The 17,540-nt window shown below is 38.9% G+C and overlaps 1 protein-coding gene and 1 pseudogene across 7 annotated transcripts in view; one reads left to right on the top strand and one right to left on the bottom strand.

Annotated features, from left to right (window-relative positions):
• Nucleotides 1-17,540, bottom strand: part of NFIA (nuclear factor I A) — a 358,991-nt gene that overhangs the window by 260,155 nt on the left and 81,296 nt on the right. The window lies entirely within an intron of this gene.
• LOC111745322 lies at nt 8,535-8,650 on the top strand (annotated as a pseudogene).

Raw genomic sequence — 17,540 nt, 5'->3', positions numbered from 1 at the left:
GTACACATATGGAAAGCGAGGTACAGAGAGCTTACCTGACTTGCTAATGTTGCACAAATAATTTATAGCAGACTTCATTCACTTCAAGTCAGATGTCGGGGTAAAAGCGTAATAAAAAAACCTTATAGTTTTCTGTTGTTTCTAACAAGCCTGCCAAAAATTCATATTTGAGATTTGCATCTGTCCTTTGACTTAAATGCCTTTATAAAGTGTTTAAATCTCACATTAATTCTCCTATCCATATAAAGTAGTCCAGCGTTCAGCTCAGACACACAGATGGAACCCACAGGGTTAAAAGAATGGAAGTCAAGTCAGAGCACTCTGCGTTAGGCTTGGGAAAAGTTCATAAAAGTAATTTTAGACTCCTGTTTTCTTTCAGTTTTTTCCTTTGCGTTTATGTGCAAATTATACCTTACTCTCCAGGTTACATTTTGCCATTTTCCTCTCTTTTCCCAAAGAACGCCCCCCAAAGAGACAATGCTTTAAAAAAGGGCCAGTATGAAGTTCCTCTGAGGTCTTGCTCCCTTCAAGCACGGCTCCTATCACACAATAATGTGTTATTTTGTTGAATTTTGGCATCCATCTAGCTTGTTTGGTCAGGAGCCAAAAAATTAGAGTGTGTCGGTCCACCAGTTTCTCAGCAGAGAAGCTCTCTTCTCACCCAGCGAGTGTGCTGTACCCTTGGCCTCTGGCCAAGAAGGGAAATCCATTTTACATAAAGAATGCACAAAGCTCAAGTGCCCAGAGACTTTTTACCTACTAAAATAACTCTATGGACAAATGCCAGTCTGCTAGACACATTCTGCCGGAACATTTGGCATGCAAAACAAGGTAAAGTGCTCTGCGAAGGTAGCAAGTTTTTAGAAACAAGGAAATGGCTGTGCGTGCCCTCGTGGCACGTCACGTGGCTTGGCACAGCCGGCGTGATTGGCTGCGGCCGAGTAAATACAGCCGCCATGTAAGGAGCGGAACGTCGCCCTTCGCTGGCTCCTTAAAATGGCGGCCTGAGTCCGCACCAGGAGAAGCCAGCCGAGACCCACTCTCAATTTCCCCCCTTAAATTTTTTGTTTTTGTTTTTGTTTTTAAATAAACCTTACGGATTTGAGTAGAAACAGATTTCTCACAACTTGCTCCTCCGGCTCAATTTCACAGTTCGGCATACACTCAGGCTCTGTCAAAAGCTTGACAACGTTCCAGGGAAAATATTAACTGTAAACTTTCCAAGAGGAATTAAAGGAGCAGGCAGAAATGTCAGGACACCCTCCCTTTGGAAAGCACATCCCAAGTTTGTGCCTGTGTACGTTTTGGGAAGAAACACATGCAGCCCTAACTCAATTGACCTCCAGTATGGTCCCACTTCACCATGTCACACAGTGGAAAGAAAAGAAAGGAAAAAAAAAAAGGACACATCCTCTTTGGCTAAAAGGCACGGAGGTCTCTCACTCTCCCTCTCAGGCCTGACCAGTTGAACACAGCACACTCTGATGTATAAATATTTGCCTCTGGCTAAAGTTCAAGCAGCCCTGTGTGGCTGCCAGACACAACAGAAAACCATCATCCAAGGGAAAGTGTTTACTGCAGTGGTGGCCAAAGGAGCAACTGCCAGCAAAAGATCGCATTTGATTGGCCGGGCCTGCCTGTGGTGTTATCATAAAGCACCTGGCCACTGGGATGTTCCCACACTTTTGGTAATGGTCATCTTTAACGCACAGCCTTGCCACAGTTAATACAAGACCAATAGACATGCTGATGGTTTTACATGTGTTCCTTCATAGCGATGGACCTGAATGAGCCAAACCACCCAGTATATCTGCTACCACTACCGCAGGGGGAAAAAAAAAAAAAGCGTTCGCTCCTTGAAATTACATAAGTAGAGTCTGTGACCTTTTCATACATCCAACCTCACAGACCACTGGCATTTCTCAGGTCCAGTGACTCCTGCATACTTCCCAATTCTCGCCCCTGTGTATTCTATAATTAAATTCCTCAATCATGGCATTTGATTAATTTAAGCATCTCTAAAACTCCTGCAAGAAAATAAATTAGGAGAGACTTCTGATAGCTGTAGTCATCTATTTTAAATAAAGCAATGCATCCTTCAAATTCTCTATCCAAAAACCAAAATATACACTGTGCTATTTTACCGGTACTATAGTTTCAAAACAGGTAGAAGTAACACAAGCTGACCATCAAGAGATTAAGATCTCTAATTGGGAAAGGAGCTGAATGAGAAAAGATCTAGAAGAAAATCTTTTTGAAAAAGTTTATTCTAAGCATGTAGCTAGCAGGGGAAAGTCTTCTCATGGTTTTCAGTATTAAGGCAGTTTGAATACGAACAAGATATGTCATAATATTTTTAAAATCATTGCACCCATAACATTTCTATCTTCATAAACAATAATGCATGAGTCAAACTTTTCCTTAATGTTGCAAATGAAATGTTTTGTTTAGTTGTACTGAAAAGTTATGCAGAAAATAGGACAGAAAAATCAAGAAATGAAAAAATAAGAACTTCTTTTAAGTAAAATTTTTGATATCAAGGAACAATAATTTAGGTAGAGCAAGCCAAGCTGTTATTTCATCTGTTTCAAATAAAATACACATTTGCTTAATTAAAACATTTGCTGTTTGTTAAAAATAAAGAATATTTTACATCCGTACACAATTCAGAATTCTAACTGAAAATCCTTTTAAGGTCCTGAATCTTGATTGATCTTAGGCTTCCAGTAATTTCTAAATTTGAATTTGTTGCAAAACTAAAATAGTGTACCGATAATTCCATTTTCAACTGTGAAACTTTAATGACTAATCTAATCTAATTTTTAACCAAATACGTCACCAAGGTTGATCTGTATTCAACCTCAGAAGCCCAGGACTTATAGTATCAAGTTTGGCTTCCAAGAGATCCCAGTGAATCCTGGGCAAGCAGATCACAGAGGAATGTTCTGTTCTCAGCTGTGAACAAGACGGTATTAACTGAGACTCTTCCTCCTGCTGCCTCGGTAGGCAAAAAGGTCAAGATGGTCAGCTCTTCTAGTCTTAGTATGAACTGTCAAAACAACATCCATGTTAAAAATAGATTGTCTGCAGGCAACCAAAATACAAATGCAGAAAAAACTTAAAATGAAAAGTTTTAATAGATTTAAATTTCAGCTTCAAGTATTTCAAAGACTGTAACATGAAACCAAGGAGAAAAAAGACAGGATAATCATTTTCCCAAGGGCATTAACTTTACAAACTTTGAGTCTTAAAATTTAAAAAACAACCATTCTGACCCACGGATGACACTTTTCTTAGGAAATTCCTTGGATTCACAAATAATTCATTGGAAATTAAAGCACAAGAGGCAAATTTACCACTTTTATTTGTTTATATTTTGATAACTGCATTTTTCTCAGCTCAATTTCTATGGAAATGAAAATACTGTTTACTGTCAGAGGAATTTCTTTATCTATCAGTGGGGAATAGAGTTGAAATATTATGAGGTTTTTTTCAAATGCAATGAAATAATCAACACATTCCATGGTGCTATGATAGATCAATTCTATCATAACCATGTAGAAAACCAGGGGCAACTGCTGTTTTATATGTAAGTGGTTACTTAAGACTTATCACCAAGCAGCATGTTTAATAAAGTCTGTGGCATTTGTACGATAAAATGTTAAAACATTAATAAAACTAAACTGGTGATAAAAGTTATTCCATCTTATGACTTTCACATTTAACAAAAAAGTATCTTCTAAATAAAAATAATGTTACAAATGTAAATATTCCTTTTAAAGCTGCTGAATGCATCGCTTTACTAGGAAAGGCTTAGCTATGTTATTTGCAATTCCCTCATTGTACAACAATGTACATTACTGTCTGTAAGCTCTAATTTGGCATGGCGCATCATTAATGACCTGAATGGTGGCTGTTTCACACATACATATTTAATTACAACAGCTGAACAAATTACATATTTATGCTTTATAAAGGGGATTGCCAGTCTAATTCATTTGCTATGCATGCAGGTACAGGACTCCATCTGCAACAGCATCTGCACAACAAGAGCTAACAATTATCCATTGTACGGCAAGTAAGCATATCTGGGGAAACCTATAAGGGAAGCAGTCACATTAACCATTTCACTGCCTCAGGCCCTTTATATTTTCCGGGGGCCAAAATCTTTTAAAACAAAAATTGTAGCCCTTATATGCCAACTCAGTCATTTCGCAGAATCGACCAACCCTCTCATTCATGTTAATTCCCAATGAATATGAAGTGAGAGAAATAAAGATTCTAAATCCTACACTCCAGTGAGGTTATACTTCATGTGGCTTCTCACAGTGAGCAGACATTTTCTTAAGAGACTTACAGCCCCAGAACTCAAACACTGGTCCTTAACAGCCTCTGCCAAGATGTCAACGGGGCTTATCTTTAGCCTGGACAGAAGTTAAGTCTGTGTTACCACACCCTTAATCACACCATAGACTTGGGTGTTTATAGAGGATGGGCCTGAAAAACTTTCTTAAAAGTACACTCTAAGCCCCTTATGAGAGTCCCAAAACCTCTGCTGAGCCATTCTTATCATCAATATACTTTCGAGCTAAGCCACAACTAAAAGCTACTATCCCCTCTTTTGGTAATAAAGTCCTATTCACCAGTGCTGCAACCTCATCTTAAGTGGCTTCAGGACTTTCGTATGTTTAATTTAATATATCCAATGAGTAATATAAATATTCTGGACCATCACTTCTACTTCAAAACCCAAAGAGGAAGAATTAAGAGTCAGCCAATCAATAGTGAGGTTTCCCATTATCATTTAAGGCTCTTGCTGGGCAATAAAGAGGCTCCATGGTGATGGCCCCTAAAAGCTCCTTACGGCATCTTTGCCTCTTTAGGCCGCAAAATCAAAGCATGAGTCAGAGGTGTGGGTTTTTTAATGTTACCTCTAGAGTGATGGAGTTCAAGCCAGGGACCTACTGGGTGAGTTGGGTGAAGGAATAGCAGTAGTGGACACAGCGCTGCATGTGAGAGGTATAGTCAGGGGCATCTGCCCACTTCCTTGGACTGTAACTCCTGAGGAGCCAGAGGGTACTGAAGAGGGGACACAAAATGCACTCCCAGCTATCCAGGCAGTTCTTCGCTACATTGGGCCCGATTCACATGTGGAGAGAGTCCTGATTCACTCACCATCAGCCACCTGTGGAAGAGTCAGCCTTTGGGAAATCAAATGAGAATGAGAGAGACAAAAGCCTCTCTGACATCTTCTAAAGGCCGATGGACTATTAGAAGAACTAGTGCTTAATCTATAGGGTTGCAAATCCAAATCAACTTTCACCAGGAAAAAAAAAATCTGCACCCCATAGAGAATTCTTGAAAGTACAATCTCACGCTGGTGCAGAATCAGGTTTACCAATTCAGTTGCCCAGAAATCATACTGAAAAGGAGGGGCCTAGGTAGGGTTTGAATTCACTGTCCCTGTATCAGGATATTTGAGGTTGGGCTTCCCTGAGGTGTTAATGTGGTACCCTTCAGGAGCTTCACATAAAGCAAACAGCTGCCCTCAAAGTTCCACTAGCCCTTAGTACTCTGTCAGATGCCTCAATCAGCAACTACAATGGGAAAATGCATAATGCTTTATAATTTGCAAAGGTTTCTATGAACCCTGTAAGACAGCTATGTCCACTTTACAGATGAGAAAACTGAGGCTCAGAGAAATTAAGTTATTTGCCCAACACACAATAAGACGCAGAACTGGGACCAAAGCCTGAGACAACCTGACTCCAATTCCTCTGTTCCTTCCCTTAAACTAACCCTAGCTTCACTGCCTCCCTTGCTGCCTTGCTTTGCATATACCAGGCCGACAACCCCCCAGTCGGAGTCATCAGTCTGGATGCATCTTTGTCAGCACTAAGTAGTGTTGGCTTCAGAAGCAAATGTAGCAGAACTATTGGTGCCTCTCCCACATGCTGCTTACCCCACCCTGGAGGTCACCTACAGCTGGGGTAGATATGCCTTCCAGTCTCACACAAACACCTGAGCCTTTCTGCCTCAAGGCTTTCTCGTCCACAGGGCAGAGCTGAGCAGGCTGGAAGTGCAGGAGAATTAACATGCCCAGGAGCCACCCTCAACCAATGAAGGACAAGAGTTGGGCTTTGGTGAAATAATTATGAGTTATGTTCTACAGTCCCTCGGGGAGGGAGGGGTACCCAGAGGGACTGGGCCCCAGTTGGTCACAGCAATAATTTGCTCATTAAGGTGCCCTTTATGAGACACAGTCCCACCCCATATTTCCTGGGATTGTCTCCCAAAAGAACTACCTGTACCCAAACCTTTGACCCAGGATCTGCTTGTGAGGAAACCTGAACTATAAAAACAAGCATTAGTGCTATTAACAATGTAAACTTGGGTTTGAGGTTCACTGCTAACCATAACCTCATGCTAGAATTTTGCCTACTTTTTACCAGAATTTCATGTACATTTTGCAGCATCCTTCAAACAGTGAGTGATTCCAAAAACTCTGCTGCCTTGCCAGAAGATGGTCACAGAGGCGATTGTTGGAGACACCTAGTGTGGAACCCTGAGTCTGCCTTTCTGGTTATATATTCTTTGGCAAGTTATTTAACCTCAGTGATGATCAGCTCCTCCTATGTGAAAAGATGATAATGGCTCCTACGTCATCATAGGATCGTGAGAATAAAAAAGGGCGTTTGTAAAAGCACCTAGCATTTAGCCTAGGCACATGAAAATTCATCATTATGACTAATATAGAATTCACTATGAGGCCAAAAGAATACCAATATGATTTAGACAAATGTTAATGAGGGAAAAATTCCCTAACAGTAGGATATAAGGTAACAAACATTTTCTCCTGCTGTTCTGTCTATCCTCTAGCCACCTTTAATTAACCAAGCCTAATTTGAATGCTTTAGCAAACTAACTCCTTTGCTGGTGTGGGTGATATCATCCTAAAAGTTCTTGGTGATACTCAGTCCCAGATTTCTGTAAGTCAAGGCCACAGACACCTTGGCTGACCTTGGCAACTTTCAAAGCTCAAAGCCATACTCTACTGCACTTCTGCCTTGATCTCTGGAGATCTGGGGGAAGTGGGCAGAGGGAATAACTAGGGACCCACATAAGATAAATGAGCCCTTGTAAGGTGCCATATACCAATTCATGCGCTTGAAGGAAGAGATGAATGGTGCCTTGAAAGAGCTGATTTACTGTCTAAGGAGAAAGTCTCCTATAGATCTTCATTAAGAATGCTAACTTCCCAAGGTTGATTTGCAACAGTGGCTACTGGTGTGGGACAAAAGACAAAAAATAAAGTTTGCAAATGTCAAGGTCTTACGGAACCAATAATAGAGATGGTTTATTAAAGCTCCTCTATATTCAGGATGGCTTAAATTTGAGGAGGTGGGATTATGGAAAGAGGAATCTGACTAGCTTAAAATCAAGAGAGACTTGTATATAATACATGGTTTTCCAAAACACACACACAGAGGATAGAAAACATTCTTTTTATAAACATTATACTAATACAATATAACCTTAAATGATTCAGTACATGTCTGAGGTTCATGCTTCAATTTTCTTGTCTTTAAAACACTGATAACAACAGAGAGGTGTAAGAATTAAATGAGCTAATGTACATAACATCACTAGGTCAGTGGTGTAACACAAATATCACTTTTTTAAAATCAGAGTTATTATTATGACTGTCATCATGAATTGACTAAATATTATTTAAGATATATATAGAAGGTATAAAAGACTGGAATAATTTGACCCTATAGCATATATTTGAAGTTATTTTTGAATTCACTGCTGATAAGCTTCTTCTCCCCGACCCCTCCCCCCCCCCAACCACCATAAATACAGAGAACTAAATTTAGAAAGGGGAGAAATATAGGTACTTCTACTTTTCTGGTTTTGGTATTCCCAGTAATTGTCAGAGTTCCCTACAGAGGATTTAAAAGGTTTTGGTTTGTTTGTTTTGTTTCATTTTGTTTTTGCCATGGAGATATAACATAAATATTTCTTGAATAAATGGATTTTTAAAAATAAGTTTACTGCAGTACAATCCCACTTTTATTTAAAAATGCATTAAAAAAAGAAAAAATGGGGAAAAGGAAGAATTAGAGTTAATTTTAATATTCACCCATGTATTTTTTTTCTAGATTTTCTATACCAGAGATAATATTACCTGTTTACAATAACAAATAAATTATTTTTAATATCAACACATTTTATATGAAAAAAATTTAAACGGAAGTAAGCAATTAAAAGGAAGAAAAAATCCATGATTTTATTTCCATCCTATAAAACATCTACTGAGATGAAAGGAGAAACTTGGTAGGACTACTATATAAGGAGACTTAAAGGTCTTTATCATTCATTAATTCATGCCTGCCCCACTCATCCTGCAAAGTTTATGACCTACTTAAAACAATAAACATTCAGGATGTGGTTCCATAGTGTAATGCTTAGCACGTCTGCTTTACACACAGAAGGTCCTGGGTTTGCCCCCAGTGGAGCCACGGTCCATAGTCTATGGTCATGCCACCCTGAACAATCCCGATCTCCGATCTTGGAAGCTAAACAGGGTTGGGCCTGGTTAGTACTTGGATGAAAGACCACCTAGGAAGACCAGGTGCTGTAGGAATAAGTAATAATTTTAAAAATTTTTAAAAAGTAAAAAACATTTACAATAAAAACAATAACAAAAATAAAAAAAGGAAAAAAAATTAGGACCTGGGAAAGTAGAATGGCCCTTTACCAGCCTCCATGTAGCTTTCCAGTCTTGGTGATGATAATTAGTCAAAGGCCTTAGAAAGGCATCTAAAATTTCACAGCAGACTCTTTCCTTCTTCATCCCCAGCTGAGCCAGCATAGTTGCTGGAACATACCCTGTTTTCTCCAACTTCTCTGCTTTTCTTTACATGTACTACTCTTCCAATCTCCTCTTCACAACAACTTTTTTACCTTTTAATTCTAGCTCATCCCCTAAAACTCAGCTTAGATGAAACCTCTTTCAGAAAGATAGCCCTGAGTCCTCCACATTTAATTTTATCTCAAACCAAGCTTTATCATATTCGCTTTTCTATTTCTTCATTGGACCATAAGCTCCTTGATGACAGGACCATGCCTAATACGTGGCACATAGTAGGTGTCAATAAATTGTTAAATGAATAAGTGAGGAAATTATTGTATATATAATTGTAACCCAAGAAGGAAACAGTCACTTGACAGAAGGGAACCACACAAAGAAGTAATTATCTATGAAATAACTGATTGCATAGAATATGACCTGTAATAATAATTAAATATAAGAATCCTCTGCATAAATACTGGCCTACTAGAATAAAGCTTCCTATCACATATGTTCATGTTTAGTTCTGTCTCATTTGGGAGTGGGAGATGGGGCGTGGCAGTAAGGTATCACATGGATTTAGAAGAACCATGACTAAAACTACCTGGTACTCTCTCCTAACAGTTATAATAGTGGGGAAAAACATTCAATAAGAATTTTCTCCATCTGTAGCTATATGACATTTCTCACACTCTTGAAGTAACAATAAACATCAACAAAGAAAGGCTTAGCTTAAAAGTCAACAATGAATAATGTTTTGGTGATTGGTTTGTTAATACCCGACAAATGCCAAGTCCTAAGATATATTTTTTGAAACCCTTTACACTGACGAGGAGGCCAGACTTTCAAGAACAGCAACATTTAAATATATTGTGACTACAAAAAGTGCTCCTTACTACATGCCAGCATGCCCCTCAGAAGAATAAATCATCTCTTTTCAGTGCCCTATCAAAACCTCATCTAAAAATCCCAACTTTCATAATTCAAATCATAACTTCAGCCCCATCAAAGGTGGGGCTGAAAGATCCTCTCAAAGACAAGATCTGTGTCTTCCTTCCTTATGCCCTAGGCACCTACCACAGTGCCTGGCACGTCGGAGGTGCTCAATGGTTATCTAATAGAAGCAAACTCATGTGCCCTTCCACTTTATCATGTGGGATCAAAGGCAGAAATACACTCTTTTCCTTCTTCTCAGTTTTCAATGCAAATGGCTGATGCCTGGCTACTCACTTGTTTTGAAATACATGATAGCAAGCTTCATTCATTCACTTCCTTTTTCTCATCTCTCCATCCCACTAACAAATGAAACTAGGAATAATAAATTCTTCTAAAAGCTGTGGTGTACTCTATCTCTGACCTTGCACCAGAGTCATAATGCAGTGTGGAATTCCCCAACCCATTCCATTAAAAGCCCATTTCATTTTTAGACCAAATGAAAAACAAAAGAAACCATCTGCTTCGTGAAGTATGTATAGGGATGCATGTTGCTTTCAGAGCAGGTAACAGTGCCTGGGTAAAGCCTCCCCAACAGTTTCGCAAACTACCCTGGCCTGCTGAGAGCCATGTGTTTCAAAATCACGAAAAGCTGGGAACAGACCCAGAGCAGGGCCTCTGTAAGTACATTTAGCCATGGACCTCTCCCTCTGCCTAAGGCCCTCGCCTCCTAGGTTGTCTTTACCTTTAAGACACCTACATCTGAGGGGAAAAGAGATGAGATATATATAACAAACAGTTTAAAGAAAACAGTCAAATCCAAAAGACATCCCTCACTCCATTCACTTCTCTCTTCAGCTCTGCCCTGATCATCTATCTCTATTCACTTTTTCCTAACACAGAATAGTATTTATTGAGAACGTATTGAGTTGCCAGCCACACTGTATCCACTACCTTACTTAAGGCTCTTAGGTATCACCCTTATCCTTGCTTGACAGAATAGATACTAGGGCTGAGAGAAGTGAAGTCAGTTGTCCAAGTTCACGGAGTTGGAAAGCAGCATGATGTTTCTTCCACGGCACTTCTCATAGAAAATGCTTGGGCACATCTTCACAGTCTTGCCCAGAGAGGTGGGACAAAGGAAATAAAGGGGAATTAGGGAAAGTAAGGGATTGATTGAGGGCAAATAAAGCAATCCCTTACTTCTCCCTTGAGGGTAGATTTGAGATTTGAGATCCCTATAAATGGAAAATAACTGCTTGTCCACTTAACACCTCAAACTAAAATACCAAAAACATGCATAGTAATACCACCTTTCACAGATATAATGTGTATCTTCCAAGGAACCCTCAAAGAAATTACTTCTCTGCCATCTTCACCATAGATCTTCAGGATAGCTAGAGAAGATCAGAGATTCTCATCTTTGGAGAATATGAGAGAAATCTCAGGCATGAGAAGTTATGTGACTTGCCCACGATCACACAATGAGTGAACCAGAGCAGGTGGCCAAGTCCCTTGACCTCCTTGGTCTTTTCTCATTTTATTTATTAGCAAGTGCAACTCTCTGGATCTGTCTCTTCCAGCAGACTTCCATGTTCCTCAGCAAGAGCTGCCAATTTTTCTTTCCTAGATGAGCAATGAACCTTCCAAGGGTATCAAAACAAACAGTGGAAAGAGCACTGGCCTTCGAGCCAGAAAAAAAATCTAGGGGGCTCAAGTCCCAGTCATTTACTGGTTGTGAAACCCTGGGCATGAAACTTAAACGCACTTAGATTTCACAGTCCTCATATGTAATCTGGAAGTAAGAATATCTGCCCTCGCTGCCTCATGGAGTTGTCAGAAAAATGAAATGAGAGAATGGCTGTGAAGGGTTCCTTATAAAACTGCAAATACTGTACAAATATAAAGGATTATTATTTTTGGATTCAATAGACTTTCTCAATTGAATGAAGCCCTGTGTAGCTGGATGATCAAGTTCTGTTATAAATAACCAAGAAAAATGCTCTGGTTCCTGAAACAATTTTACCAGCCCACTTGCTCCCATGAAAGGACACTGGTTGTAAAATGAATTAAATCAGCACTCTTTGCTATCTTCAAGACATAAATTGTTACTAGCTTAGGATCAGTAGGGGAATGGCTATTTTCAAAGGCATATAGACCTCTGACTATAAAAAGCTGACCTTCCCCAGTCTAGAACACAGGGCATGGGGCAAGGTGGAAAAACAAAGGAGCTGCCTGCTGGTTTTACAACCAGAATTATCCAACATGGACTGCCTTGTCTCCAACAATGGTTGGAAGAGCTCATATGCTAAACTCAGCTTCTTGTTAAATATTTCAAGGATGCTAATGGAACCAGAAGATCAACTGTTATGCATCAACAGGCTGGCTTTATCCTAAAACCAATTATAAATAAAGTTCTAAATACAGACTGCTTTAAATATGCATTTAAGAAAACATATCCAACCTTCACGCCATCCGTCACCAGCACATATCTGACTCATTTAAAACCCACTGTCTTTGGGGACCCAGTCTGGCACTTCTGTGACCATTTGCCTTCGGAATCATGGCTAGTACAGCATTATTTCTAATAACTTCTAAAGGTTCTTTTTTCTTTAGGAAGCAGAAATTCACTGCCAAACACACTGCTTCCATTCACAAGATTATTTATGACACTGATAATTGAATTCCGGTCACATGACTAAGGAAGACTAGGTTCAGAGGGAAAAGAACCTAACCATAATTTCTAGAAAGATCCATAAATTACTACTTTTCTCCCCTGGAGGTTGAAGTCCTTGGGGGTCTATGGATTCTTCCCTAGCATTTATTCTAAGTTTGGAATCATCACAGAAATTCCTTTCTCTGTGCTCATTGACAAAGCTCCTAAGGTAAATCCTTTGAAATTACCCTTTGCATCAACTCCTGAGAACCCCTAAGGGGTGCATAGGAAATCTTCTCTTTGAATCAAATGTTGCTGTCTCCATTACAGCATACAGTTCCTGAGGGTTTAGCATCTCAGAATTAAGGATATAACCCTATTCCAGTGTTCTCTTTCCCCAACAAAAGCACACAGTCACATCCATACCTGCACAAACACAGGACTGGGTTTGGTGGCCACAGAAAGGTGGATTCTCTTGTTACTGCTGGGGCGAATTTGAACTTCAGTGCCTCCCCAACAGCACGGGGTAGGGGATAATGACACAGAAGTGTAGTTAGCATTTTTCCTCGGTTCTTCCTCATTGATGCAGTGAAGAATCACAGGTCAGTGAGATTTAGAAAAGATTTATTAAAAGTATATTTAAAAAAGACAAAGCACGCCCCAAGGAGGCACATGATTTCAGTGAAGAGCTATAACCAAGTGCTGTAACAACAGCCAACCAACCACCAACAAAGACCCCCCAAAGTGGGAATCTCTGCATTATATTTGGGCCTTGATGGGTGCTTCCGAATGCATTCCTAGGTGACTGGCAAGTGAGGTCATTTTGATTGACACCTGGCTGCTATATAACTCTGCCTAGTGCACATGTACTAATCCAGAATTCTACTACCATTGGGGTGTTCTTTGGACGGTCTCTAGGCTGGGCCTCTACTCCTTTGTTCCCCTGTCGCTCATGTCTGACTAGCTACCTAACACTCTTATTACTTCTCAAATTAGATCAGCAGGACATTTCCTTCATTTCTTTAAGGAAGACCTACCAAAAATCTTTCCTAAATAAAAAATTCATCCTCCTCCCAAATCCTCTAGTTAATGTTTTAACAAAGATGGGGCTTTAATGATTCAATGTAGCCTGAATTACAGATAGCATTTATCTCTTATTATCCTTTGGTTCAACTAGGGAAGAAATGTCTCTATAGTCTCTTTCAAAATATTTTCAAATTACGCTTAAAATGAAAATACAATGAATAATGTCAGTCTAAAAGGAACGGTTTTTTTCCTCCAAGAATTACCCTCTTAAATACATCACATTTCCATTTGCTTGGCTTCTTATTTCAAGTAGATGGGTTAAACAGCATCATCCTATTGTAATACTTTTAGCCTGAAATAAATTTAGCATTTTAGAAGCTTTTCCACAGTCTCTTTTATTTAAGTTTCAGAGACCGTAATAAACAGTATTGGATAAAAGATTCAGAATGAAAGAAATTGAGAGAGTAAATAAATCTTCGAAGGTTACACAGCCAATCTGGTATCCATGCAAAGGCCTTTACTAAATATGAATACAAGCACCCATGTGTACAAGCGTGTGTGTGAGTACACACACACACACACACACACACACACACACACACACACACACACATCACAGAGCAAAGCAAACACGGTGTTAGCAACAACTTAGGCATTATTTCCTATAAACTTTCTGTCCTTTTCTATTTAGGAAAGAATCTCTCTTTTTCTCCCTCTGAAACTGAAAGACTCCTTTAGCTATAACACACACACACACACATACACACACACACAAGTCCTCTTCTTTAGAAGCTTATCAAAACCAAACACCTTTGTGAGTGTACCACTGCTGATGTTGGCACAATTTGGTGATAAGTGTCTAGCCGTTAAAAAGGCAGTGACACTAATTTTTGCTCAGCTCAGACCATCTTCTTAAGTTCCAAAGTAAAGAAATACTTCCTACTACATTCAATGAAGAATATCATTTTGCAGGAAAATTCAAAATGTTACTGATAATTATTATTATCATATAGTTGGCAAAAGTGGGTTGGGGGTGGGGGGAACATATTCCCAGGCAAGAGGTTCAGGTTAGACTACAGTCCTAAACATTTAGAAATACCACGCTGGCTACAATACAGGGAAAACACCAAATGCTATGACCCAAGACCATTTACTAGCAAGCTGGGTTTCTGGGCCTATCCTAATAATGTAGGTCTTGGCCATAAATTGCCCAGGAACCCTACAGCTTCTTGGTGGTCATCTCAAGTTTTACGATATACCCTCATTTATAGGCATTCCTTCCCCATCTAGGTAAAAGGAAATTGTGGGACACTGCTATGGATCAGAGCAGCTGTGAGCCTGTCCAAACACCACCCACATTTTAGATCCTTCAGGGAGACAAGTGTGAACCTAAATCATTCACTTAACCTCTTTTAGGTCATGAATGCCTTTGTGAACTTGATGAAAGCTACAGCTGACGGTGTCTAGAAGTAGTATTCACACAGTGTCTATGCATGAGGATCCCCAAGGTACCTCCTTGGGGCCAGATAAGGAGGCCAACACAGTGCCTTCTGGAACTCAATAAAATTCTTACTGCCTGACCTATGCTAATTGTTACCATGCCTTCCAAGATAAACAGCAAACACCCCAGAGAGTATATAGCAGGGGTAGTGGGAAAATACTCCTTTATATACCACAAAAATATCACAGTGGAATTACAAACAGCATATATAACACTACTTTTACACAAGTCTCAGAGAAGAAAGCCAATCTTTGCTGTTCCAATTCAATCAGAATAAAACTAATTTAGTTAACTAATAATTTGTTGAGCAGATACTATGTACAAGAAGCCAGGATTTGCTGAGGATACCAAAGAATCATAAGATTGTTTCTATCCATTGGGAATTCTGAGCCAAGTTGGGGAGAGAAAAAACCAAGAGGTTATTGATATCACAGGCCATGTTTCAAACCTTTTGGTTTTTCCAGTAAGAAGTATGATATCTGGCAAAAGCAGGCATTTAGTAAATGTCTCTTGACCACTGAACTCTGCAAAGTACACGAATACCTAAAACACAAGGCAGAAAAAGAATAATACAGAGCCCAACCACAAAGTAAGTAAGGTAATTGCATTGGAAAATGTAGACACCTTTCCAAAATAACCATGTTCAATTGGAGAGTCTGTTAAGACTGACACCTAAAACGCAGACTGAGGATAGATAGGACTCCTTTGGACCGAAATGTGAGGGTAGGAAGAAGAGCATTCCAGGAGGGACAAACCGAGAGAGCACAGCATAAGACGTGGCCTGGAAACAAACAACACATAACCCAAATTTGACTGGAATGCAGAATGGTGTTGGGGGAGGGAGGGTTAAATATTTAGAATCCTCTATTCTGTGCTTGTTACAAAGCTGAAAAAAAAACCAGACTTTAGACGATGTTGCTTTTTAAACTTGCAGCAGCAAGGGAAAAAAACTTGGAGTATTTATCTAAAAAGCTTTCAAGATCCTCTAAAATTAATTTTTTTTTTTTTTTTTTTTTTTTTTGCTTTAGGGAGGAATCAACTCAATTTTATAAATAAAAGCTCCCCTTAAACAGAGTCAGGGCCAAGTTGAACAAGTTGCTATTTTATTCATTTAGGCTTCCCACACACAGAAGCCTGATATGAGGAGCAAAAGATTCACAGGTCTGTCCTTTGTTTTATGTAGCCACATCTTGTTTCCAACAAAATTATGATAAGATGGACTTTGTTTTCTAAACAAACTTGTGGCTTTCCTTAAGTAAAGGAAGCAAGACTGCTGGAAAAGAAAAAAAAAAAAGGGAAGAAGAAGAAGAAGAAAGAAAGAAGGAAGAAAGAAGAAGGAAGAAGGAAGAAGAAGAAGAAGGAAGAAGGAAGAAGGAAGAAGGAAGAAGGAAGAAGGAAGAAGGAAGGAGAAGGAGAAGGAGAAGAAGAAAGAAAGAAAGAAAGAAAGAAAAGAAAATGCTGATAAGTGGGTAAAAGAAAAATATTTAACAGTCATTCATAATTAAGCTTTCAAAATATCTGATCAAAGCTATGGGTGCTATAGCCAAGGCTTCATTTTCAACCCCTTGGAAAGAGAAATGTAACCTCCATTCCAGAGGCATGAAATAGCCCGAGGGTATCCCAAGTATACTATCACTTTAAAGAAACATAACAGGAGAATTCGTTATTGAATGTCTTCAAGAATCATGGCCACTGAAACGTTAGTGTCCACAATCTCCACATAGCTTAGGTTTGGGTAACCAAAACTATTCATTAAAGGGCTCTCAAAAAAATATTTTGTTTAAGTCTTACCTAGCTATATATTTAGTTTGAGTTCATGTTATAAATAACGCTTTTATTTTTATTTAGTTCAATTTACTTCACTACTTTTTTGTGTCTAAAACAATTATCTTTTCAACTACCTCTCTCAATATATCTATATTATACATACATATGCAGAGACAGACCACTCAAGCAGAAGTAGTTACCTGAAGTCAACTGCTTTAGGGAAATAGTGTAAATATAAATCAATTCTTGTACTTCCACAAAAGCACCAGTTGTTAAAGAACTTGCAATTGGTATTTGCCTTATTAGTTAAGACCTTATACATATCAGTATGAGTTAATTCTATAAGCTTGTATGGCTGTCAATGCCTCAATACTTAACATAAATGTATTTGCCAAACTTGACTTAGACATGCATACATAAGGTAACACAGGAATCTTTTAGTAAAAAGCCTTGATAACATTCCCCACAATATCCAACCAAAGCCCAGATCCATTAGCCCTCCCACAGTCCTTTGTCTGATCCATTATGTAAATGCAAAGTATCAATTGGCACAAAATCTTCATAATCTTATTAAGTTTACATCAAAATCTGTATATGTGAAGAGCACCCAATATTGGAATTTAAATAACCTTTAGGATTTGAGCTAGAGGGTTTTCCAGGCACACCCAGAAATCTACTGAAGATAAGGATAAGCTGTGACATGCTTTTGAAAGATTAGAGGTAGAAGAAATGAAATTAAAAGAAAACTGAAAGGATCATAACACCTAAAACCTGCGAATGTTTTAATGGGAAATAACACC

This window comes from Pteropus vampyrus, unplaced genomic scaffold (assembly GCF_000151845.1).
Source record: "Pteropus vampyrus isolate Shadow unplaced genomic scaffold, Pvam_2.0 Scaffold151, whole genome shotgun sequence".
NCBI lineage: Eukaryota > Metazoa > Chordata > Mammalia > Chiroptera > Pteropodidae > Pteropus > Pteropus vampyrus.
This window is presented reverse-complemented; position numbering and strand designations above follow the sequence as displayed.